General features: G+C 47.0%; 1 pseudogene; it reads left to right on the forward strand.

Annotated features, from left to right (window-relative positions):
* LOC136872220 (uncharacterized) lies at nucleotides 1-26,275 on the forward strand (annotated as a pseudogene).
* The last annotated feature ends 889 nt before the right edge of the window (nucleotides 26,276-27,164 follow it).

The following is a 27,164-nucleotide window of genomic DNA, read 5'->3' on the forward strand; positions in this document are numbered from 1 at the left end:
ATGACGTCACATACTCCATCATCCCAAGTGTGGAAGAAGCTTCGATGGATTTCGGGTATTCACGGATCATCGGTTGTACCAGGAATTTCCATTGAAGGTAGTGTCGCCACTGACCCTCTTGCGATTGCTAACCATCTCGCTAGCCATTTCGCGGATGTCTCCGGCTCCGGGAATTACCATCCTGATTTCCTACCCCTGAAGCGGGAGGCAGAACGTCATCACCTTAGTTTAGCCACCCAAGCTTCAGAGGACTACAACGTGCCCTTTACGGAGGGGGAACTCCGTAGCGCCTTAGCGCTTTGAAAGGACACGTCTCCTGAACCGGACAACATCCATAACCAGATGTTGAAACACCTTAGTGATGATAGTCTCCTATATCTCCTTCGTGTGTTGAACCGAATCTGGATAGAGGGTGATTTTCCGTCTCAGTGGCGAGAGGGCATAGTCATTCCTGTCCTCAAGCCTGACAAGCATGCTAAGTATGCAGGAAGTTACAGACCAATTTGTCTTACAAACTGCCTGTGTAAGCTATTTGAGAGGATGGTAAATCGCCGACTCGTGTGGGGTCTGGAGAAACAAGGACTCTTCTCCGAGTACCAATGTGGTTTTCGAGCCGCTCGCTCGACTACTGACCACTTGGTACGCCTGGAGAGTTCTATCCAGGATGCGTTTCTCCGCAAACAGCACTTGGTAGCTGTTTTCTTTGACTTGGAGAAGGCCTACGACACCACCTGGCGATATGGCATCCTTTCAGTCCTGCATCAATGGAGATTCCGAGGTAACTTGCCGGTATTTATTGCGAATTTTTTCTCCCTCCGTCTATTCTGTGTCCGAGTAGGGAGGACCTTTTCGCAGTACTACGTTCAAGAAAATGGAGTCCCACAGGGAGCCGTTCTTAGTGTCACTCTGTTCGCGATTGCCATAAACGGTATTGTTGCTGCTGCTGGTCCAGCAGTAATACCGTCCCTATATGTGGACGATTTTGCTCTGCACTATAGCTCGTGCAGTATGGCAGTCGCAGAGCGACAGTTACAGCAAGCTATCAGGAGGGTGGAGCAGTGGACCTTAGAACATGGCTTTCGGTTTTCTGCCGCAAAGACCTCTGTTATCCACTTTTGTCGTCAACGTACACTTCAGCCCCAACCTGAGCTTCATTTAGGCAATGTCGTTCTTCCAGTTGTTGACACTTACCGATTTCTTGGGCTCCCTTTTGACAGCAAATTATCGTGGGAGCCACACGTGCAGCAGTTAAAAGTGCAATGCACTGAAGTTTCTAGCAGCATTTCTTGGGGGGGCTGACCGCAGGGTGCTCCTACGATTCTATAGGGCACACATTTTATCTCGACTAGACTACGGCAGTGCAGCATATGGCTCAGCAAGACCAAGAGTTCTTGCGACGCTCAACAGCATCCACCACAGCGGGGTTAGGTTGGCGACGGGAGCTTTTCGTACAAGCCGCATAGCTAGCCTGCTCGCTGAGTCTGGTGTGCCGCCTTTACACCTGCGGCGCCAGCAAATGCTTCTTTTGTATGCTGCTAATTTGCGACAGATGCCACTTCATCCCAGCTATCCTTGCGTATTCAACAATGGCAACCGTTTTCTATACGCTGCTTGTCCTCGGGCAACGCGGCCGGTTGGCATACGCTTGGAGAGCTGTTACAGGTTGTTTAACGTACCTGCGGTTCCTTGCCTTGTCAGACAACCAAGTGGGGTACAACCGTGGGTTGTACGACGACTTGAAATCATCCTGGATTTGCACACTGGCCCGAAAGGAGACACGGACCCTTCGATATATCGGAGGCTCTACCTGTCCGTTGTTGGCCGCTATCCAGGTTCAGTCGTCGTTTACACGGATGGTTCAAGGACAGACACGAAAGTGGGCTGTGCGTTCGTTGTCGGAAATGATCGGTTTCTTTTTGCTCTCCCGGAAACCTGTAGTGTGTACACAGCGGAACTTTATACTATCTGTGGAGCTGTGCGGTACGCACTGTACAATGAACGCCGACACTTTCTCGTGTGTACTGACTCCTTGAGCTCGCTCCAGTCTAATGATACCTGTTTCCCTCGGCACCCTCTGGTGCAGTGGATCCAGGACCTGCTGGCCGGGTGTTCGGATGCCGGCACGAGAACTACGTTTGTGAGGCTCCCCACCCACATGGGCATAGAGGGAAACGAGTTAGCAGATCAGGCTGCCAAGGAGGCAGTTACACTGCCCCCGTTGCCTTTCAAGGTTCCAGCAAGTGATATTCGCTCTCAGCTGAGACATCTGGTTATGTCTCATTGGGAGATGGAGTGGCAGGCCATTCCACTTCCCAATAAGCTGAGAGCGATAAAAGGAACAACGAAGGTATGGAGGACTTCCCTTCGGGCTTCGCGGAGGGAAGCCGTGGTATTATGTCGCCTTCGGATCGGCCACGGTATCTTTGCACACTCCCATCTACTGAAAGGAGAACCCCCTCCGGTGTGTACCTGCGGCGACCATCTTACCGTGGTACACATCCTTACGGAGTGTGTAGACCTGGTCGATCTGCGCCGTAGTCTTAACCTTCCGAGTACAATCTCCCTTATCTTGCGAGATGACGAGCAGTCAGCAGACCTCGTCATCCGCTTTATGAGGGATAGTGGTCTGTTTTATCGTGTGTGATGATGTCCTTTGTCCTAGTGTTGTTTATGTCAGTTGCGCTTTTATCTCATTGACTTCATTTTAGTTTGTGTTGCGCATTTTAATGTGTTATTTTAACGTCTAACGTAAATTATGTGTTAATATCTGTACTACTGGGCAATGCCTTATTCCTTCGTTTTCCTGTATTTTCTCTTATTTTAATAGAACATAATGCTTTGCGTATTAGATATACTGAATGTTTTAATCTCACCCTCATTTTTCTTCATCACCATTCTTTTTTAACTCTAGTCAGTGGATACTTTTTAAAATTTTAACTTCATGTCTCATGCCATTCATTTCGTTCCATTAGGGGCCGATGACATTGGGGGATGATGATGCTTGTTTTAAGGGGCCTAACATCGAAGGTCATCGGCCCCTAATGGAACGAGATGGACGACAGGATATATGACAGTTAAAATTTTAAAACGTATCCACTGACCAGAGTTTAAAAAATGATGATGGAAAATGAGTATGAGATTAAAACAATCAGTGGATCTGATTCGCAATGCCTTATTTTGTAATAAAATAAGAGAAAATACAGGAGACAAAGGAATAAGGCATTGTTTGCTAGGACAGATATATATACGTACTTTACAATAAACTTTAAAATAACACAGTAAAATGCGCGACACAAACTAAAATGAAGTCAATGGAATAAAAGCGCTATTGACAAAAAAACACTAGGACAAAGGACATCATCACACACGAGAAAACAGACCCAAACGGGCCCCGCTGTTTTCCTCACATAGTGAATACAAATCAAAGGCAACGCAGACCCACGGTGCCGCTCATATATTGGTACAACTCACAGGCTACGCCCAGACCCGCGGTGTTGCTCAAATGGGTACGACGCACGGGTTCTGGAAACCCACAGGGGAACAAACTCTCTGCTGCTACTAATCACAAACCCATTTCGTACCGAATATAGTGGTACAGCTCGCAAGTACAGGCAACCCATGGTGCTCCCCGCGTGATGGCACGAATCAAAAGCAGTTTCATGGTTCCAATTTAAACATCCCTTGGTCGCCCCTTTTAGTCGCCTCTCACGACAGGCAGGGGATACCGTGGGTGTATTATTCGTCTGGCTCCCCCACCCACAGGGAGTGTGTGTTTGGTCCGCGAGAGGTGTATTATTTCCCTCAAGTCCGCCGGCAAGCCGGTTAGGACCCCCCTATCCGCCACCTGGGACGCGCCACGTGGGAGTATCACCTCTCCCCCTGCTACGCCTGCGTAGCAGTTTCGTGGAATAGAGCATTTACTGTAAGACGGAAATACTTAAAACGAAAGGGGCCTACCATAGGTGTCGAGGTCAAAAACTCAGATTCTACTACACAGAGTAACCACTAACAACATAACTATATATCATTAAGTTCGGAATACTTTCCAGGTACCCCCGTTCTTTTAGTACCTGACTGCTGGACTACCAGGTCTAGGACCTACATTGTTGCCAAATTCTACAACACCAACCAGATGTAGACATATTTCTTAAAATCATATACGGTAATAGAATTATTAATACATTTTTAAACTCTTAAGGGAGAGGTACAATCAATGACTGTTTGCCTAACTCTAAAATATCAAGCAAATAACATGTAATTGATTATAATGAAGTGTAGGCTGTTGAATTTTGTTGTTGTTTGGCGTTTGGCTCTATTTGTTTTAAATTCAGTGTACGTTTGGTGGGTTTGGACTCACTGAATTAACAACGGTCGAGTTAACTTGTAGATTCTCAGTAGATTTTCAGTAGGAAGTGATTTTATTGGAAAAACTCACAAGATTTATAGTGAACCTAAAACTTCTTAGCCGAATACGTGTTTTTAATATTAAGTTTAGTATCCAACTAACAACCGCCTTCAATGCACCCTCCCCAATGTCTTTTTAAATAGCCTAAGGCTAAATAAAAGAGAAAGTATCGATTACGTGGAACCATTAATTAATTGGATTACATTATCGATACGGACATAAAGTGGATAATCTGTAATACTGAAGGCTGTATTAATGTATTTATTTTGGATATGAATAGAAATGAGTACAGAGGCAGATCAATTGTGCAGGTGGTTGGATGAGTTGGAAGCGGAAAAGATGACGTTTTGTAGACCCTGCAAACTGGAAGAGAAACGTCAAAACGGAAAATCGGCTGGCTGGCAAGAGTTACAGCGACATAAATGGCCGAATTATTCCACCCAAGGCTGTGAAACTGGATGATTTTGCATGTAGGTTCAGATGCCTGACGAACATTACTCGAGGACACCAACAAACACTCTTCGACGAATATTATGGTTTCGAAAATAACGAACGCTAAAAGAGTATGTTGTACAACTATGTTAGTGAGCAACCTGTTCAACGTAAGAGAAAAAGCAACCTGATACGGAATTCAATAAAGATTGATTGATTGATGATTGGTGTTTAAAGGGGCCTAACATCTAGGTCATCGGCCCCTAATGGTACGAAATGAGACGAAATGAAATGACATATTAAAAGTCTAAAATTCTCCACTGACCAGAATTCAAAAATGTGACAACGAAGAATGAATGGATGGACATGAATTTAAAACAATCAGTGGTTGCGACCCGCAATGTCGCACAGGCACATAAACGGACGTGACAATGTCGTATTACTGACCAAGGGACTACTGCTATAGCATAACACTGAATCGCTTATGCGTGCAGTCAAAAGGGGGTCCTAAATCGAAGATATCGGCCCCTCATAACGGTACTGATCGCTATCAAAATAGAACCATGGTAGCTGTCCTGTTACGGTACTAATCAAAAGTAGCAGAGACTTGCGGCATTCCACACATTATTGTACTACTCAGAGCTTATGAAATTCGACATTTAATACAGACCTATATTTTCCCACTTTGCGGCGCCATTTACAGGCAACGCAAACCTATGGTGTTCATCACAGAAGAGTACTAACCACAGGGACCTCTCCCTATCCCGTGGTGTTCCTCATATAGTGGGTACTAATCATAGGCAAGGCAGAACCATGGTAGCTATCATCCCATGGTCCTGCTCATATGGTGGTACTATTCACAGGTACTGCAAAAGCCGACCGCGCGGTGCTCCTGTGTGCTACTAATCACAAACCAATTTCGTACCTAATGTAGTGGTACTACGCACAAGTAAAAGCAATCCTTGGTGTTCCCCGCGTGATGGCACGAATCAAAAGCAGTTTCATGGTTCCAATTTAAACATCCCTTGGTCGCCCCTTTTAGTCGCCTCTCACGACAGGCAGGGGATACCGTGGGTGTATTATTCGTCTGCCTCCCCCACCCACAGGGGGTGTGTGTTTGGTCCGCGAGAGGTATTTTATTTCCCTCAAGTCCGCCGGCAAGCCGGTTAGGACCCCCCTATCCGCCACCTGGGATGCGCCACGTGGGAGTATCACCTCTCCCCCTGCTACGCCTGCGTAGCAGGTTCGTGGATTCAATAAAGAAGTCAGTAGGAGGTATACATTGCCAAATGTAGCTGGAAATGCAGTTCGATTATATCACAGATTTTTTTCTGAATACCTTTGTTACTTCAAAGAGTGTGGTAAACGCGGTTTTGCAGTACACGAGCCCTCACGGATTCTACTTAGGGCGAGATCGGAGGGCTGGACGACCAGCTCCAAATGCAACTCCAGAACGAGTTGTTCGCCACGCTCGTGCCCTCATTAACTAGTTTCCGAAAGTTCCTGCTCACTACCGTGGAGCAATCATCTCTACTTGGTACCGGACATAAAAGTACGAACCTTACGTTACCTGTACAGCAAGGATGCGTAACGCTCTCAGGTGTCAGAATCTGTATTCTGGGCGATTCTTAATAAGTTCGAACCACCCTTAGCCATTTTCACTCCGAAGAAGAATCAATGCTCGAAGTGCACCGAGGCAGAACGCACCAAGACAACTACCACCAGCTCGGACTATTTGGAACACATCACTCGTAAGCTTCAAATACGATAAATGAAGGAAGAAGATACCAAAACTGCGGCTGACAATCCAAAGTTTGTGTGTGGAAGTTATGACATGCAAGCGATACACCAAATACCTCTTGCAGGGAACTGCCAAATTTACTATAAGATAAAACTCTCAGTTTTTAACTTTATAGCTTATGATTCATTCAAGAATGGAACCTGCTACTTGTGGGATGAGGCTCACGGCAGGAAAGGGAATGGAGAAATTGGCAGCTGCCTGCTGAGTTACATTAAGCAATTTTATACGGAAGTTGAGCATTTATTCCTGTATGCTGGTACATGTGGTGGGCAGATGAGGAACGAAATGTACTTTCTGTTTTGCTCTACACAATCAATACCAAAATGTACTCTAACTTGAAAATCATAGATATGATTATTATGATGATGATGCTTGTTGTTTTAAGGGGCCTAACATCGAAGGTCATCGGCCCATAATAGAACGAAATGAACGACATGAGATATGAAGTTAAAATCTTAAAAAATATCCTCACACTAGAGTTTAAACAAATGGTGATAAAGAAATGTGAGGGTGAAATTAAAACATTCAGTGGATCTAATACGCAATGCCTTATTTTCTAATAATATAAGAGAAAATACAGGAAAACGAAGGAATAAGGCATTGCCCAGTAGTACAGATATCAACACATAATTTACGTTAGACGTTAAAATTACACATTAAAATGCGCAACACAAACTAAAATGAAGTCAATGGGATAAAAGCGCAACTGGCACAAAAACACTAGGACAAAGGACATCATCACACACGATAAAACAGACCGCTATCCCTCTTAAAGCGGATGACGAGGTCTGCTGACTGCTCGTCATATAGCGTTACAACTCACAGGCTACGCCCAGACCCGCGGTGTTGCCCACATGGGTACAACGCACGGGTTCTGGAATCCACCAGGCCAGGCTTTTTACTGCAACTAATTACAAACCTATTTCGTATCAATTTAGTGATACTACTCGCAAATACATGCAACCCATGGTGTTCCCCGCATGATGGTACGAATGAAGAGTAGTTTCATGGTTCTAATTCAATCATCCCTTGGTCGCCCCTTGTAGTCTCCTCTTACGACAGGCAGGGGATACCGCTGGTGTATTCTACGTGTGCGTCCCCCACCCGCAGCGGGTAGTGTGTTTGGTCCGCGAGAGGTATTTAATTTCCCTCAAGTCCGCCGGCAAGCCGGTTAGGACCCCCCTATCCGCCACCTGGGAGTATCACCTCTGCCCCTGCGTAGCCGGTTCGTAGTTTGATAACACAGATATTCATGAATTTGTATTTTTGTTGCCAAGTTCATATCAACGCCGAGTCACGAGAAAATGGGTTAACAGAATTTAATGGAAGTCGGTATACAGAGTCGGGAAATAGGAAACTACAGTCTAAGTTATAAACAATTTTTTTCGCCATGTATGAAATTCCAGTTTAGGAGAAGGCCCCTAAAATTTAATTTTTAAATACCTATGTTATTGGTCTTATCAAAAAGTGCTACATAACAAAAGTTATAGAGAATACAGTTTCCGAACATTTATGTTTTATTCAATGTTACCGTACCGACTATGATAAGAGTCGGAAGAGAACTAAATGTGAAAGCCTACAATATTGAAAGCGCATAACATTGATCAACAATAACATTATATTGACCATTGTTTGTGGTGATGTTCTATGTCCCTTATGCTGCCGCTCAAGTCCGATAGACGTGATTACTACTGCGTACCGAGTATAACAGCCTGACTGAATACTGGCGAAAATAGCTGGGGAGTTAGAAAACTTTCTTATTTAGGCCTAGCACGTCATTCCTCTGGTTCATACATTTTCTGATACCGTGCTGCTGGTACGTGACTCACTAGTTCATCATAGTATTCCAGCTATTCGATCCCTACTCTGACGTGCTGTTTTGAATGAGCAGTGTGTACTCTTAAGGCAGAAGCTCACTTAGTGGTAGTAGTATGACCTGGTCTAGAATTAAATTTAGGCATATTCCAAATTATAGCACCACAATTCAATAAATAAATTAAAATTTAACCCTGAAAAGAGCCGTTTCTTGAAAAGAGATTCTTCCTCTTCACTTTTATTAAATTATACATTCATTTTTTTCAAAACTAGAAGTGAAGAGGGGGTTTCTCCTCTGGCTTGGAGGAAAAAATTACCTTATTGTCAGATAGACTTTTCCGCCGCCAATGTAGTGAATTCATATTTTCCGACTCATCGGATACTCCTAGGAAACAGCTTAGTAAAAGGGCATAGTTTTTTGCCCTGGGACTCTCCAATATTCGACACCCTCTCCGAAAAAAGCTAAGAGTGTTCGCGGATCACGGCTGTCTGCGGCCTGGTCATTCCAGCTCTGGAACTTTGGACTGTTAGATCGGCAGCGTAGTACTGTTCATTAAAAGTGAAAAATGTGGGGGTTTTCATTTGATAGGGGGGTCCTAACCGGCTTGCCGGCGGACTTGAGGTAAATAATATACCTCTCGCGGACCAAACAACCCTCTGTGGGTGGGGGACGCAGACGAAGAATACACCCACGGTATCCCCAACCTGTCGTAAGAGGCGATTAAAAGGGGCGACCAAGGGATGATTGTCTTGCAACCATGAAACTACTTGTGATCAGTACCACCACGCGGAGAACATCGTGGGTCCATTTTACTTGCGCGTAGTACCACTATGTTCGGTATCAAATAGGTTTGTGATTAGTAGCAAACAGGAGCACCGTGCGGTCGGCTTTTGCAGTACCTGTGATTAGTACCACCATATGAGCGGGACCATGGGATGATAGCTACCATGGTTCTGCCTTGCCTATGATTAGTACCCACTATATGAAGAATTGGGATAGGGGAAGGTCCCTGTGGTTAGTACTCTTATGTGCTGAACACCATAGGGTTTCGTTGCCTGTAAATGGCGCCGCAATGTGAGAAAAACCATAGGTCTATAGTATATGTCGAATTTCATAACCTGTGAGTAGAACCATAATGTGTAGGAATACCGCGAGTCACTGCTACTTTTGATTAGTACCGCAACATGACAAATACCATGGTTGTACATTCCTAGCGATAAGTACCGTTATGAGGGGCCGATAACTTGGATTTTGGACCCCCTTTAGACTGCAAGCATCATCGATTCAATGTTATGCTATAGGAGCAGTCCCTCGGTCAGTAATAATATTGTTTTACGTCAGAATCTGTGAATGTAAGGCATAGCGGGTCGCATCCACTGATGTTTTAAATTCATGTCCATCGATTCATTCTTAGTCCTCACCTTTTGAATTCTTGTCAGTGGAGAATTTTGGACTTTTAATTTGTCATTCCATTTCGTCTCATTTCGTACCGTTAGGGGCCGATGACCTTGATCATCATCATCATCATATATTGAAAATATCATTGCTAAAACAAAATGGACAAAACAAACGAACATTCAGGATTTTCTCAAGTGCTAATGTTTTACTGAACTGTGCTAGAGATTGCTACATCTACACATTGATTTAAAGTTTCAAAAACTCGTATGTTCTTCTTAATTTTAACATGGTGAACGGTAATAGTGACAGTGTGCTCAATAGAGGTTTCCATAGAAGTGTTTTTGTCTCTAACACAGTACATCGCAGCTGCAGCAGTCCAACTAAAACTTTCTCATGTGAGTGCTGTGCACTATATTGTACAAAACAGTATACAATTAAAGGTACATTTTCGACAACTGTTAACATATACTAAACATGAGTTATTGGTGTTCCAACTTCGGTTTAATGGTACCGGTTTCATAACCTCTCTCGGGAGGTCACCCCTTTATAACGGGCTTTTTTTCGGTCCCGAAGGTGTCCGTTATAGAGAGGTGTTACTGTAGTTACAAAGTGGAATATTAGGACCTTCCCCTCGGGTAAGTTGGCGTAGATAGCTACAGAGATAGAAAACTGGTGGCCATTACCTCGGCTGATGTTCTGCCTGCCGAAGAATGAAGCACCCCGCCTCCTGTCTTAACAAACGCACTCAGAACTACGACGATCAATAAGACAAGGTAGCTCGAAAAAGGCGCAGCTTATATACCCCAGGGGTGGGTTCGAGAAGGCTCTAGACTAAATCCGGACACAACCTTTTATTTTTATTGGCAGAATAAAAAGTTACAAGACGCCTATTATTGGTTGAAAAATAAATAAGGAAAATTTCAGATTGGTCAGACTGAAAAGCTGGCGGGATGAGAAGGAAGTGTTGCAAACCTTCATTAACATAAATGTAAGTTAATTTAGTTGAGAAAACATATAAAAACAAAACTTCCTTAAATCGCACATTCTTCCATCTTGCACCAGATTACATGACCTCAGTTTTTGTAGAGACATCTATGAAAAAAGGATCAACCTTCTTGATGTACACCAAAACAAAGAAAAAGGGATCCAGTCAGTTTAGGAAACTTTAAAATAACAAAATTCTCAGTTATTCAGTAGTGACATTTTCTGATTAATGTCCCAACTTTTATGCATTAGCAGTTTCTTAAAGCTCTCCTTTTAAATGTGCCCGGATGAGGTGTACCTCCCGGTACAATGTCCACTGTAATTTATGCTCAACCACCTCAGCCAAACAGGTTAACATTCTTCTTTCGATTTCGTGGCCTGTTCATATGCCACTGTATGACGATTCTCCTTATATTCATAGAGTTAAAAAATGTATTATTCCACGAACCTACTACGCTGGCCTCTTACGTGTGCGATTGCGCCCAAAATCCCGCAACTGCCCACCCAGGACCATCGCGGGAGGGAGCGCCATGTACCTTGGCAGTAGTATCCGCCTGACAACGCAGGTCCCCGCACAGCTGAATGCCAGAAGGACATATTATTGTTATTTTTACTTTTTTCTTCTATATTTAGTTCTCTGTACACGCTATGGGGTACATGCTATTGCGGGTGACTGGAGGAAGGGAGACGTAGTGCTCATTGCCTCAGCCATCCCGTATTAGGCATCGTCCAACATCGGACCCCAGGCAGTACCTGCTATGACCAGATGGGTATTGCCTTGGCTGCTTGGTTCGGCTACAGAGACCCCTGATCGGAGCGGGTGGCATTAGGGGAGGAAGCTTTCGGGCATGGCTTCCAAACGAAGTCGGCTCTCTCAAGGTGGACCCCCACTTACCTCTTTAACTTTTGCTTCCCTGAGAGGTTCAACTCCCTGGGAACATGCGCAGCGTGAAGGAATGGGATCCAGCATATCGAAGGCGTCTACGGCGAACTAGATGACCTCAAGAAAATGCGCAACGGTAGTTTGCTTATGAAGACTCGTACAGCACTGCAAGCTGATCAGCTGCTTAAGTGCGACCACTTTGGCGAAATCCCCGTCAAAGTGGAGTAGCATAAGTCCTTGAACCAGGTTCGCGGAGTCATCTTTCAGTGCGACCTTATTTTGAACACTGATGACGAGTTGATGGAAGACATGAAGAACCGTGGCGTGACACACGTCCGGCGCATTACGCGCAAGGTCAACGGTGAAGACGTTATCACTGGTGCCTTCATTGTCTCTTTCAATTTGTCACTGTTACCAGAGAAAGTCAAGGTAACAACTTATCCTTGCGATGTGAAGCCGTACATCCCGCCACCTATGCGATGCCATCAATGCCAGCGACTCGGATATATGGTATCTCGGTGTTCGAATCAGGCTGTATGTGGTACATGTGGACGAGTAGCTCACGGCGCGGAGGAGTGCACAACTCCATGCAAGACCACGAACTGCTCCGGTCGTCATTCTCATCGGGATCGGCATTGTCCAACATATCTGAGTGAGAAGAAGATCCAGCAGATCAAGACCCTGGATGGTCTTTCCTACCAGGAAGCGTGCCGTAAGTAATTCTACGAATACACCTGCCAATACACTCGACTATAGCTTGATAGCTGAGAGTCTTCCACGTTCGACTTTCTCGACATCGTTACCCGGGACGTTCGCTGCGCCCCAGGCGACTGTTGCTCCTCAGAGCAACATCGCAAAGAGTAAAAGCTCGAAGGTGGGGGACAACCGCACCTTCGACCAACCAGAAGTCTGTGCAGGCTGAGGCGGCTTTGATGACAGGATGGATGTCGCGCTGTCCTCTACATCTACGGATGTAGAAGTAGATAATATTTAGGTTTACGAATATTTTGTCGCTCACAACCTAACACTCCTTTTATAGTCCACACTATGGCACTGTTACAGTGGAATTGTAACGGTTATAACAGGCATCTTGCTGAGTTACGTCAGCTCATTAGTTAGTACGCAGTTAGTACGTTAGTACGTATTCAGAAGACCATCTTCAGACCTGGTCATCATACGGTCTTGAGAAATTTCAGACTATACTCTACAGAACGGTACTATGCTCACCGGGCTTCCGGAGGTGTTGGCATTTTTGTACGTTCTGATATATACAGCGAAGAGGTTCCATTAAGAACCCCACTCGAGGCTGTACCTGTTCGCGTTTCGCTGCCTGTCGTAGCAACATTGTGTAATGTTTATTTTCCACCAGGCCAGCATCTGAACATAACTGATGTCGCTGATCTTATAGATCAGCTTCCACCACCCTTCCTCTTATAGGGTGATTTTAACGCCCATCACCCCATATGGGGCTCTGAGACGCCTTGCCCCGGGGAAGAGAGCTGGAAACACTACTAACAGAGCAACTCACTTTAGTGTACGTTACGGCACATATTCTCGCATAGACGTAATTCTTATTTTGTTGAAACATAAACCCGTCGAGGCTCACCCCCGATGGATTATTAAACATGCTGATTGGCCAAAGTACACTTCACTAGCTGTCTTTAAGGATGATATCAGGCGGACAGTCGGCGAGGAGATAACTTACGACACCCAAGTTATACTTGCTGCTGCTGCTGCTGGGGAGCCCATTCCGTTTTTCTCGGGGACTCCTCGCAGAAAACTCGTTCCTTGGTGGAACGATGAAATAGCAGCAGCCATCAAAGAACGTCGTCGCACTCATAAGCGTTACCGTAGACAGCCTACTGTGGCCAATTTGGTAACATATAAGAAACTCCGCGCGTAGGCGCGAGTTCTTATTCGACAACGTAAGAAGGCTTCATGGGAGAGATGTGTGTCGTCTATGACGCCACATTCTCCATCATCCCAAGTGTGGACTAAGTTTCGACGGATTTCGGGTATCCAAGGATCATCTGCTCTACCGGGAATTTCCATTGCAGGCAGTGTCGCCACTGACCCTCGCACGATTGCTGACCATCTAGCTAGTCATTTCGCGGATGTATCTGGCTCCGGGAATTACCATTCCGATTTCCTCGCTCTGAAGCGAGAGGCAGAACGTCATCACCTTAGTTTTGCCACCCAAGCTTCAGGGGACTACAACGTGCCCTTTACGGAGTGGGAACTCCGCAGCGCCGTAGCGCTTTGCAAGGACACGTCTCTTTGACCGGACAACATCCATAACCAGATGTTGAAACACCTTAGTGATGATAGTTTACTATATATCCTTCGTGTGTTCAACCGAATGTGGATAGAGGGTGATTTTCCGTCTCAGTGGCGAGAGGGCATAGTCATTCCTGTCCTCAAGCCTGACAAGGATCCTAAGTATGCAGGAAGTTACAGACCAATTTGTCTTACAAACTGCCTGTGTAAGCTATTTGAGAGGATGGTAAATTGCAGACTCGTGTGGTGTCTGGTGAAACAAGGAATCTTGTCGGAGTACCAATGTGGTTTTCGAGCCGCTGGATCCACCACTGACCATTTGGTACGCCTGGAGAGCTCTATCGAGGATGCGTTTCTCCGTAAACAGCACTTGGTAGCTGTTTTCCTTGACTTGGAAAAGGCCTACGACACCACATGGCGATATGGTATCCTTTCAGTCCTGCATCAGTGGAGATTCCGAGGTCACTTGCCGGTATTTATAGCGAATTTTTTGTCCCTCCGTATATTACGTGTCCGAATAGGGAGGGCATATTCGCAATACCACGTTCAAGAAAATGGAGAACCACAGGGATCGGTCCTTAGTGTCACTCTGTTCGCGATTGCCATAAACGGTATTGTCGCTGCTGCTGGTCCAGCAGTATTACCGTCCCTATATGTGGACGATTTTGCTCTGCACTATAGCTCGTGCAGTATGGCAGTCGCAAAGCTACAGCAAGCTATTAGGAGGGTGGAGCAGTGACCTTAGAACATAGCTTTCGGATTTCTGCCCCAAAGACCTCTGTTGTCCACTTCTGTCGTCAACGTAATCTTCACCAACATCCTGAGCTTTATTTAGGAAATGTCGTTCTTCCAGTTGTTGACACTTACCGATTTCTTGGGCTCCTTTTTGACAGTAAATTATCGTGGGCGCCACATGTGCGGCAGTTAAAAGTGCAATGCACTAAGAAACTTAATATCATGAAGTTTCTTGGCAGCACTTCTTGGGGGGCTGACCGCATGGTGCTCCTGCGATTCTATAGGGCACATATTTTATCTCGGCTGGACTATCGCAGTGCAGCATATGGCTCAGCAAGACGAAGCATTCTTCTGAAGCTAAACAGAATCCACCACGGCGGGGTTAGGTTGGCGACGGGAGCTTTTCGTACAAGTCCCATTGCCAGCCTACTCGCTGAGTCTGGTGTGCCGCCTTTACACTGAGGCGCCAGCAAATGCTTTTTTCGTATGCTGCAAATTTGCGACAGATGCCACTTCATCCAAGCTATCCTTGCGTGTTGAACAATGGCAACCGTTTGCTGTACGCTGCTTGCCCTCGGGCGACGCGGCCGGTTGGGATACGCTTGAAAAGCAGTTCCGAATTGTTTGACGTACTTTCGGTTCATTGCATTGTGAGACAACCAAGTGGGGTACCTCCGTGGGTCGTACGACGACCTGAAATAATCCTGGGTCTGCACACTGGCCCAAAGGAAAGCACGGACCCTTCGATTTATTGGAGGCACTTCCGGTCCGTCCACGAACCTGCTACGCCTGCGTAGCAGGGGGAGAGGTGATACTCCTACGTGGCGCGTCCCAGGTGGGGGATAGGGGGGTCCCAACCGGCTTGCCGGCGGACTTGAGGGAAATAAAATACCTCTCGCGGACCAAACACACTACCCCCTGCGGGTGGGGGCGCACATGTAGAATACACCCGCGGTATCCCCTGCCTGTCGTAAGAGGCGACAAAAAGGGGCGACCTTGGCGCGGACATGGATTGCGGTTTGGTATAATGTGATGGACCTCCTGTGGATGGGAGAGGCTGAATACATCCATAGGTAATCCCTGCCTGTCGTAGAAGGCGACTTAAAGGGTCATGTGGCCATGGTCCCCTCTATATTTTATTATTATTTTTCCGAGGGTCAGATGTAGACCATTCGAAATTTTGATGTGCGTGCTGCTCGGCGATAGAGCTCCTATGTGTGCGACTACGCTCGAAAGCCCGTGCCAGCAGCCACCCAGGACGCGGCGGGTGGGAGTGTCATGTACCCGGGCAGTGGTATCCGCCTGACAACGCATGTCCCCGCACAGCCGAATGCCAGAAGGACATATTCTTATTAATTATTTTTCTTTATGTTTTCTATATTTAGTGCTCTGTACACGCTATGGGGTACATGCTATTGCGGGTGACTGGAGGAAGGGAGTCTTAGTGCTCATTGCCTCAGTCATCCCGTATTAGGCATCGTCCAACATCGGACCCCGGGCAGTACCTGCTATGACCAGATGGGTATTGCCTTGGCTGCTTGGTTCGGCTACAGAGACCCCTGATCGGAGTGGGTGGCATTCGAGGAGGATGCTATTGGGCATGGCTTCCAAACGAAGTCAGCTCTCTCAAGGTGGTCGCCCACGTAAGTCTTTAACTTTTGCTTCCCTGAGAGGTTCAACTGCCTGGGAACATGCGCAGCGTGAAGGAATGCGATCCAGCTTCCCTAGGTTTCTGGTCGCTGCCAGAACCGATGGGCACGATTTTAAGCTGGTGAAGTCGATCCTGTTTAGTAGACACATCGAAGGCGTCTATGGCGAACTGGAGGAACTTAAGAAAATGCGCAACGGTAGTTTGCTTCTAAAGACTCGTACAGCACTGCAAGTTGATCAGTTGCTTAAGTGCGAGCACTTTGGCGAAATCCCCGTCAAAGTGGAGGAGCATAAGTCCTTGAACCTGGTTCGCGGAGTCATCTTTCACCGCGACCTTATTTTGAACACTGACGACGAGTTGATGGAAGACATGAAGAACCGTGGCGTGACACACGTCCGGCACATTACGCGCAAGGTCAACGGTGAAGACGTTGCCACTGGTGCCTTCATTGTCTCTTTCATGTTGTCAGTGTTACCAGAGAAAGTCAAGGTAACAACTTATCGTTGCGATGTGAGGCCGTACATCCCGCCTCCTATGCGATGCTATCAATGTCAGCGATTCGGACATATGGTATCTCGCTTTTCGAATCAGGCTGTATGTGGTACATGTGGACGAGTAGCTCACGGCGCGGAGGAGTGCACAACTCCATACAAGTGCACTAACTACTCCGGTTTTCATTCTCCTCGGGATCGGAATTGTCCGACATACCTGAGTGAGAAGAAGATCCAGGAGATCAAGACGCTGGATGGTCTTTCCTACCAGGAAGCGCGCCGTAAGTTTATTTCTACGAATACACCTGCCCGTACACTCGACTATAGGTTGATAGCTCAGAGTCTTCCAGGTTCGTCATTCACAACCCCGACACCTGTCTAGACCGCTGCGCCCAAGGCGACTGTTGCTGGTCCCAGCAACGTCGCGAATAGTCAAAGCTCCAAGGGGGTGACCACCCCACCTTCGACCAACCAGATGTCTGTGCCGGCTGGCAGTTCCCAGCCGGCACAGCAAGGGGGGAAGACTAAGTCTCCCCCCCCACCTAGGAGGTCGACGAAAGTCGTGCCCCAGCCGGCTGAGGCGGCATCGTCGACCAGGGCTGGGAAACCATCTCCCGGCCCGTCTAAGCTAGAAAAGAAACAGGGGAAGAAGAGCGCCCGTCCTGAGCGCTCTCGGACTTCCCCTGCGAAGGAGAAGTCATGCCCCCCATCTGGGGGATATGAGTCTGCGCCAGGAGGCACTCCTGCTCCCGAACCTGCGCTCTCTCCTCGTAGGGGACCCCCTCGCGCCCGAAAAGCGTCTAAGTTCTGGGCGGCACCCCTGCCATCTTTCGATGACGGGATGGATGTCGCGCTGTCCTCTTCATCTACGGATGTAGAACTAGATAGTGTTTAGGCTTACGAGCATTTTGTCGCTCATAACCTAACACTCCTTTTATAGTCCACACTATGGCACTGTTACAGTGGAATTGTAACGGTTATGACAGGCATCTTGCTGAGTTACGACAGCTTATTAGTGAGTACGCAGCGAGTATAGTCTGTATTCAGGAGACCAATTTCAGACCTGGTCATCATACGGTCTTGAGGCATTTCAAACTATACTCGACAGAACGATACTATGCTCACCGGGCTTCCGGAGGCGTTGGCATTTTTGTACGTTCTGATAGCTACAGCGAAGAGGTTCCATTAAGAACCCCTCTTGAGGCTGTAGCTGTTCGCGTCTCGCTGCCTGTCATAGCAACAGTGTGTAATGTTTATCTTCCACCAGGCCAGCATCTGAACATCAATAATGTCGCTCATCTTATAGATCAGCTTCCACCACCCTTCCTCTTATTGGGCGATTTTAACGCCCATCACCCCATATCGGGCTCTGAGACGCCTTGTCCCCGAGGAAGAGAGCTGGAAACACTTCTAACAGATCTGGATTTATGTATTTTGAACACAGGGGAACTAACTCACTTTAGTGTACGTTACGGCACATACTCTCACATACTCATAGACGTAAGTCTATGCAGCCGAACGTCAGTTCCACTGTTTCGGTGGAATGCACACGATGATCTCTGTGACAGTGCCCATTTTCCCATCATTCTTACTTTATTGAAACATAGCCCCGTCGAGGCTCCCCCTCGATAGATTCTTAAACATGGTGATTGGCCAAAGTACACATCACTAGCTGTCTTTCACGATGATGTCAGGCGGACCTTCGGCGAGGAAATGACTTATGTCACCCAAGTTATTCTTGCTGCTGCTGAGGAGTCCATTCCGTTTTTCTCGGGGGCTCCTCGCCGAAAACTCGTTCCTTGGTGGAACGATGAAATAGCAGCAACCATCAAAGAACGCCGTCGCGCTCATAAACGTTACCGTCGACAGCCTACTGTGGCCAACTTGGTAAAATTTAAGAAAATCCGCGCTAAGGCGCGAGTTCTTATTCGACAAAGTAAGAAGGCTTCATGGGAGAGATATGTGTCGTCTATGACGTCACATACTCCATCATCTCAAGTGTGGACGAAACTTCGACGAACTTCGGGTATTCAAGGATCATCTGCTGTACCGGGAATTTCCATTGCAGGCAGTGTCGCCACTGATCCCCTCCGATTGCTAATCATCTCGCTAGTCATTTCGCGGATGTCTCTGACATCATCACACACGAGAAAACAAACCACTATCCCTCATAAAGCGGATGACGAGGTCTGCTGACTGCTCGTCATCTCGGAAGATAAGGGAGATTGTACTCGAAAGGTTAAGACTACGGCGCAGATCGACCAGGTCCACACACTCCGTAAGGATGTGTACCACGGTAAGGTGTTCGCCGCAGGTACACATCGGAGGCGGTTACCCTTTCAAAAGATGCGAGTGAGTCAGGATACCATGGCCGATCCGAAGACGACATAATACCACGGCTTCCCTCCGCGAAGTCCGAAGGGAAGTCCTCCAAACCTTCGTTGTTCCTATTATCGGTCGCAGTTTATTGGGAAGTGGGATGGCCTGCCACTCCATCTCCCAATAGGACATAACCTGATGTCTCAGCTGAGAGCGAATATCACTTGCTGGAACCTTGAAAGGCAACGGGGGCAGTGTAACTGCCTCCTTGGCAGCCTGATATGCTAACTCGTTTCCCCCTATGCCCATGTGGCTTGGGAGCCACAGAAACGTGATTCTGGTTCCGGCATCCGAACACCCGGCCAGCAGGTCCTGGATTCGCTGCACCAGAGGGTGCGAGGGAAACAAGTATCAATAGACCGGAGCGAACTCAAGGAGTCAGTACACACGAGAAAGTGTCGGCGTTCATTGTACAGTGGGTACCGCAGAGCTTCGCGGATAGCATAGAGCTCTGCTGTGTACACACTACAGGTTTCCGGGAGAGCAAAAAGGAACCTATCATTGTCGACAACGAACGTACACCCACCTTCGTATCTGTCCTCGTACCATCCGTGTAGACGACGACGGAACCTGGAAAGCGGCCAACAACGGACAGGAAGTGCCTCCGATAAATCGAAGGGTCCGTGTTTTCTTTCGGGCCAGTGTGCAGATCCAGGATTATTTCAGGTCGTCGTACTACCCACGGAGGTACCCCACTTGGTTGTCTGACAAGGCAAGAAACCGAAAGTACGTCGAACAATCTGTAACTGCTCTCCAAGCGTATTCCAACCGGCCGCGTTGCTCGAGAACAAGCAGCGTACAGCAAACGCTTGGCATTTTTGAACACGCAAGGTAGCTTGGATGAAGTGGCATCTGTCGCAAATATGCAGCATACGAAAGAAGCATTTGCTGGCGCCTCAGATGTAAAGGCGGCACACCCGACTCAGCGAGCAGGCTGGCAATGGGGCTTGTACGGAAAGCTCCCGTCGCCAACCTAACCCCGCTGTAGTGGATGCTGTTGAGCTTCCCAAGCACGCTTGGCCTTGCTGAGCCGTATGCTGCACTGCCGTAGTCTAACCTGGACAAAATGTGTGCCCTGTAAAATCGGAGGACCACCACGCGGTCAGCTCCCCATTTAGTGCTGCTAAGGAACTTCAAAAGGTTAAGCCTCTTGGTGCATTGTACTTTGAGCTCCCGCACGTGTGGCTCCCACGATAATTTACTGTCGAATAGGAGACCAAGAAATCGGTAAGTGTCAAAACTGGAAGAACGACACTTCCTAAATGAAGCTCAGGATGTGGGTGAAGAGTACGGTGACGACAAAAGTGGACAACGGAGGTCTTTGCGGCAGAAAACCGAAAGCCATGGTCTAAGGTCCATTTCTCCACCCCCCCTAATAGCTTGCTGTAATTGTCGCTCTGCGACTGCCATTCTGCACGACCTATAATGCAGAGCAAAATCATCCGCATATAACGACGGTATTACTACTGGACCTGCAGCAGCGACAGTACCGTTTATGGCAATCGCGCACAGAGTGACACTAAGGACCGATCCCTGTGGGACTCCATTTTCCTGAACGTGATATTGCGTATATGTCCTCCCTACTCGGGACAAAAAATTCGCAATAAATACCGGCAAGTTACCTCGGAATCTCCATTGATGCAGAACTGAAAGGATACCATATCGCCATGTAGTGTCGTAAGCCTTCTCTAAGTCAAAGAAAACAGCTACCAAGTGCTGTTTACGGAGAAACGCATATTGGATAGAGCTCTCCAGGCGGACCAAGTAGTCAGTGGTGGATCGATCGGCTCGAAAACCACACTGGTATTCCGACAATGGTCCTTGTTTCTCCAGACACCACACGAGTCGGCGATTTACCATCCTCTCAAAAAGCTTACACAGGCAGTTGGTAAGACAAATCGGCCTGTAATTTCCTGCATACTTAGGGTCTTTGTCAGGCTTGAGGACAGGAATAACTATGCCCTCTCGCCACTGAGACGGAAAATCACCCTCCATCCAGATACGGTTGAACACACGAAGGAGATAGAGTAGACTATCATCACTAAGGTGTTTCAACATCTGGTTATGGTTGTTGTCCGGTCCAGGCAACGTGTGCATGCAAAGCGCTAGGGCGCTGCGAATTTCCCACTCGGAAAGGGCACGTTGTAGTCCTCTGAAGCTTGAGAGGCAAAACTAAGGTGATGACGTTCTGCCTCCCGCTTCACAGCGAGGAAATCAGTGGTTAGCAATCGAGAGGGGTTCAGTGACGATATTGCCAGCAATGTAAATTCCCGGTACAGAAGATGATCCATGGATACCCGAAATACGCCGAAGCTTAGTCCACACTTGAGATGGAGTGTGTGACGTCATAGACGACACATATCTCTCCCATGAAGCCTTCTTACTTTGGCGAATAAGAACCCGCGCCTTAGCGCGGAATTTCTTATATGTTACCAATTGGCCGCAGTAGGCTGTCTACGGTAACGTTTATGAGCACGACGGCGTTCTTTGATGGCTGCTGCTATTTCTCCGTTCCACCAAGGAACGAGTTTTCGGCGAGGATTCCCGGAGAAGAGCGGAATGGACTCCTCAGCAGCCGCAAGAATAACTTGGGTTACGTAAGTTATCTCCTCGCCGACGGTCCGCCTGATATCGTCAGCAAAGACAGCTAGTGATGTGTACTTTGGCCAATCAGCATGTTTAAGAATCCATCGAGGGGGAGCCTCGACGGATTTATGTTTCAACAAAGTAAGGATGATGGGAAAATGGTCACTGTCACAGAGATCATCGTGTGTATTCCACCGAAACAGTGGAACCAACGTTCGGCTGCATAGACTTACGTCTACGCGAGAATATGTGCCGTAACGTACACTGAAGTGAGTTGGTTCCCCTGTGTTCAAAAGACATAAGTCCAGCTCTGTCACTAATGTTTCCAGCTCTCGTCCCCGGGGGAAAGGCGTCTCAGAGCCCCATATAGGATGATGGGCGTTAAAATCGCCCAATAAAAGGAAGGGAGGTGGAAACTGATCTATAAGATCAGCGACATCGGTCCTGTTAAGGTGCTGCCCTGGTGGAAAATACACATTACACAATGTTGCTATGACAGGCAGCGAGACGCGAACGACTACAGTCTCAAGAGGGGTTCTTAATGGAACCCCTTGACTGTAGCTGTCAGAACGTAAAAAAATGTCAACGCCACCGGAAGCCCGGTAAGCATAGTATCGTTCTGTCGAGTATAGTTTGAAATTCTTCAAGACCGTATGATGACCAGGTCTGAAATTGGTCTGAATACAGACTATACTCGCTGCGTACTCACTAATAAGCTGACGTAACTCAGCAAGATGCCTATCATAACCGTTACAATTCCACTGTAACAGTGCCATAGTGTGGACTACAAAAGTAGTGTTAGGTTATGAGCGACAAAATGCTCGTAAGCCTAAACACTATCTACTGCTACATCCGCAGATGTAGAGGACAGCGCGACATCCATCCCGTCGTCAAAAGATGTCAGGGGTGCCGCCCAGAACTTCGACGCTTTTCGGGCGCGAGGGGGTCCCCTACGAGGAGAGCGCGCAGGTTTGGGAGCAGGAGTGCCTCCCGGCGCAGACTCATACCCCCCAGATGGGGGGCATGACTTCTCCTTCGCAGGGGAAGTCCGAGAGCGCTCAGCACGGACGCTCTTCTTCCCCTTCTTCTTTTTGAGTTTAGACGGGCTGGGAGATGGTTTCCCAGCCCTGGTCGACGATGCCGCCTCCGCCGGCTGGGGCACGACTTTCGTCGACCTCCTAGGGGGGGGAGACTTCTGGTTGGTCGAAGGTGGGGTGGTACCCCCTTCGAGCTTTGACTCTTTGCGACGTTGCTGGGAGCAGCAACAGTCGCCTTGGGCACAGCGGTGTGGACAGGTGTCGAGGTTGTAAATGACGAACCTGGAAGACTCTGAGCTATCAAGCTATAGTCAAGTGTACGGGCAGGTGTATTCGTAGAATTAAACTTACGGCACGCTTCCTGGTAGGAAAGACCATCCAGCGTCTTGATCTCCTGGATCTTCTTCTCACTCAGGTATATCGGACAATTCCGATCCCGAGGATAATGAAAACCGGAGCAGTTAGTGCACTTGTATGGAGTTGTGCACTCCTCCGCGCCGTGAGCTACTCGTCCACATGTACCACATACAGCCTGATTCGAACAGCGAAATACCATATGTCCGAATCGCTGGCATTGATAGCATCGCATAGGAGGCGGGATGTACGGCCTCACATCGCAACGATAAGTTGTTACCTTGACTTTCTCTGGTAACACTGACAACTTGAAAGAGACAATGAAGGCACCAGTTCACCGTTGAACTTGTGCGTAATGCGCCGGACGTGTGTCACGCCACGGTTCTTCATGTCTTCCATCAACTCGTGGTCAGTGTTCAAAATAAGGTCGCGGTGAAGGATGACTCCGTGAACCAGGTTCAAGGACTAATGCTCCTCTACTTTGACGGGGATTTCGCCAAAGTGCTAGCACTTAATCAACTGATCAGCTTGCAGTTCTGTACGAGTCTTTAGAAGCAAACTTCCGTTGCGCATTTTCTTAAATTCCTCCAGTTCGCCATAGACGCTTTCGATGTGCCTACTAAAGAGAATGGACTTCACCAGCTTAAGATCGTGCCCATCGGTTCTGGTAGCGACCAGAAACCTAGGGAAGCTGGATCCCATTCCTTCACGCTGCGCATGTTCCCAGGGAGTTGAAGCTCTCAGGGAAGCAAAAGTTGAAGACTTAGGTGTGGGACCACCTTGAGAGAGCCGACTTCGTTTGGATGCCATGCCCGATAGCATCCTCCCCGAATGCCACCCACTCCGATCAGGGGTCTCTGTAGCCGAACCTGCAGCCGAGGCAATACCCACATGGCCATAGCAGGTACTGCCCGGGGTCCGGTGTTGAACGATGCCTAATACGGGATGACTGAGGCAATGAGCACTAAGACTCCCTTCCTCTAGTCACCCGCAATAGCATGTGCCCCATAACGTGTACAGAGCACTAAATATAGAGAAAAAAATAAAAAATAATTAATAATAATGTGTTCTTCTGGCATTCGGCTGTGCGGGGACCTGTGTTGTCAGGCGGATACCACTGCCAAGGTACATGGCGCTCCCACCACGCAATGGTCCTGTGTGGACAGTTGCGGGCTTTTGGGCGTAATCGCACACGTATGAGGCCCATCTCCGGGCAGCACGCACATCAAAATTTTGAAACAAGGGCACTAGGTTTCTAGGACGTTCTCCTAGACCATGGAAGAGATTCTTCCGGCGCATCTATTGGAGTCAGAGAGGTGGTGGTCCCACCCATTTCTTCTTCATCAAAGCTGATTTCTGGTAGTCTGTTTCCTGAAGAAGCAATGCTGAAATCCGGTTCATCTTCATCTAAAGAGGAACTGGATATAACAGGTCGTTTTATCTTCTTTTTGATGGTTGTGCCCATGGCAGATTCAGCCTCCTGTATGTCACTGCCACGCTGGCGTAGCAGGGGGAGAGGTGATACCCCCACGTGGCGCGTCCCAGGTGGCGGATAGGGGGGTCCTAACCGGCTTGCCGGCGGACTTGAGGGAAATAAAATACCTCTCGCGGACCAAACACACACCCCCTGTGGGTGGGGGAGGCAGACGAATAATAATTTAATATCAAGCGCCTCAAAGATATAAACACTCTTCCGGGTACAATATCTTCCAGCTCTAGTCAAAGGATAGTTAAATATTTTCTTGTTGTGGTTCAGATGTTTTCTGGAATAGGGTCTTAGCACATGCCACTAATACGTATGGGCCTAAAGGGTTCACAGTTCCTGGCAGTGGTTTTGGTGGAGGGAAGTCAAGCAGTCCGTTTGTCATCTTGTTCCAAAATAAACTGTTTGAAAAGACGGGGGAATCACAATTTCTCCCATAAGCCCCTACGTCGATAAAAGTAAAACAGTAGTTGGCATCACAAATTGTCATTAATCAAACCGAAAAAAAGTTTGTAATTTATAAAAAGTGACCCACTTTGTTGGGGATTTACTAAGCGAATAAGCTTGCCGTCAACCGCCCCCACACAGTTCGGAAAGTTTACTTTACTTTCAAAGCCACGGCTGATTTCTTTCCATCCTTCTGCAGACGGTTGAGTCATGCAGTCATTTTTCAGCACCGTCCACAATATCGCACACACTTCACGTACTATTTTGGAAATAGTTATGCCCATTCTGTATGTGTGGCGAAGATTGGTGAACGTATTTCAACTTGCGAGATACCTGAAAATAATAACATTTTCTATAGCATAGTTCATGCGCTTGTGACTATGGTTTTTTAATTTCACCTCTGTTTCTTTACAGCTGAAAAACTTCGTTCCAGATGGAAATCATCAAGAGATTGATACAATGAAGGTAAAAGGGAAAGCTAAAGTTCTCAAGAGTGGGTCAGCGTCATCAAAACCAATAAAGTATGTAAATTATGAACAAATGCAATTTTTAGATAAGGTTCAGCAGAGGCCTACTAGTTTCTGAAGACTTTGATAACGAAGGAGATGAAATACGTGATGATACTTCAGTTATGGAAAATGGTGTCGGAAAGGAGCTCGACAAAACTGTTAAATTTAAAGAGAAAAAGAAGCAACAAACGGACTATTTTGGGGAAAACATTTAATGTTATTAAAAAGGAACAAGGAAGGCTTTCAACGAAGAACAAAAATTAACTTTTCAAAGTGAAGTGCTCCAATTAATAATGAAAATCAAACGGGGAAATTATGCACCCATCGTTCCACTCCTTCCAGAAACATGAATTGTGCATCCTACTCTCAATATGATTCATATAATGCACACTCTCGAACCCAAACTGATTCAGGTCAATCCCAACTGCGTTATGATCTCCCAACCCAACCTTCTACAGCTTTGTCTGATCCAGGTCAATTCCAAATTCCCTATAATCATCCACATCAAAGCCAGTCATCATCTGTTTGCCTAGATGAATCTACTCATTCTTGGGAATCAGCAATATACATGTATCACCAAAGAACAATGAACACTACTCAAAGCTAAAATTAGAAACATAATCTTAGAAATAATTTACGTTTAGTTGTTTCTATGGTATTTTATACAATATTCTTTTAAATATTTAATAAGTCTGTTGTTCGGTCTCGTTTTCGAGTTGTTTACTCATGTTGAACGAGGCCTAGCTCTTCCCACAGTCCACGAAATGTACTTCATCATTAAGTTCAAAGGGAAGGCCAATATAATGTACATTACATACTTAATTTATTAAAAGTAATTACACTGTACAAAATATACATTAGGGCGCGGTGGTCCATGATGTAGCGCAACAAACACACCACCGTTACCCACGCTAGGTCAAGTCTAGGAACTCACTGACGCCGGTGAGGCGCGTGACTCTGTCCCCCCTTCAACCGGGGCTGTAGCAGTCTGATTGTGCTGACCTCTGACGGAAAAGCAGACACATGGCGTTCAACATCTGTAGATTGAAGAATTTAAGTCTATTGCCTGCCGAACGAAAAATATACACGCCTCAGTGTTACGCAGAGCCGCTCCATTGGACGAATGGGCACGGAATGATTTCTTGTAACATGGAACTGACAAACAATTCATCTAATGATTTTGTGGTCATCCTAAAATAATTAAAAAGCTTCGTTTCGTCTTCTCGTAAGTCCGTGTAGAGGGTTTCGAAAGCTCCTATCAAATCTCTTTGAATGTTTAGAGGATTAACACTATAACGCCTTTTTCTTGCCGTTATCTCGTAGAGGAACCACTTTAGTTGTAAACCCTGCCATTGTACCTGCTCGACTGATACAAAACTATAAAAGGGTCCTTTCCAAGGGTGAGCGCCACATGCTACACGCCAGATGCCAAATGGGACCATTTTATACTCACCTGCTCGCCCCTCCTTCCCGCCAGGCACGTGGCTGAGGCTGGT

This window comes from Anabrus simplex, chromosome 4, assembly GCF_040414725.1.
Source record: "Anabrus simplex isolate iqAnaSimp1 chromosome 4, ASM4041472v1, whole genome shotgun sequence".
NCBI classification, from domain to species: domain Eukaryota; kingdom Metazoa; phylum Arthropoda; class Insecta; order Orthoptera; family Tettigoniidae; genus Anabrus; species Anabrus simplex.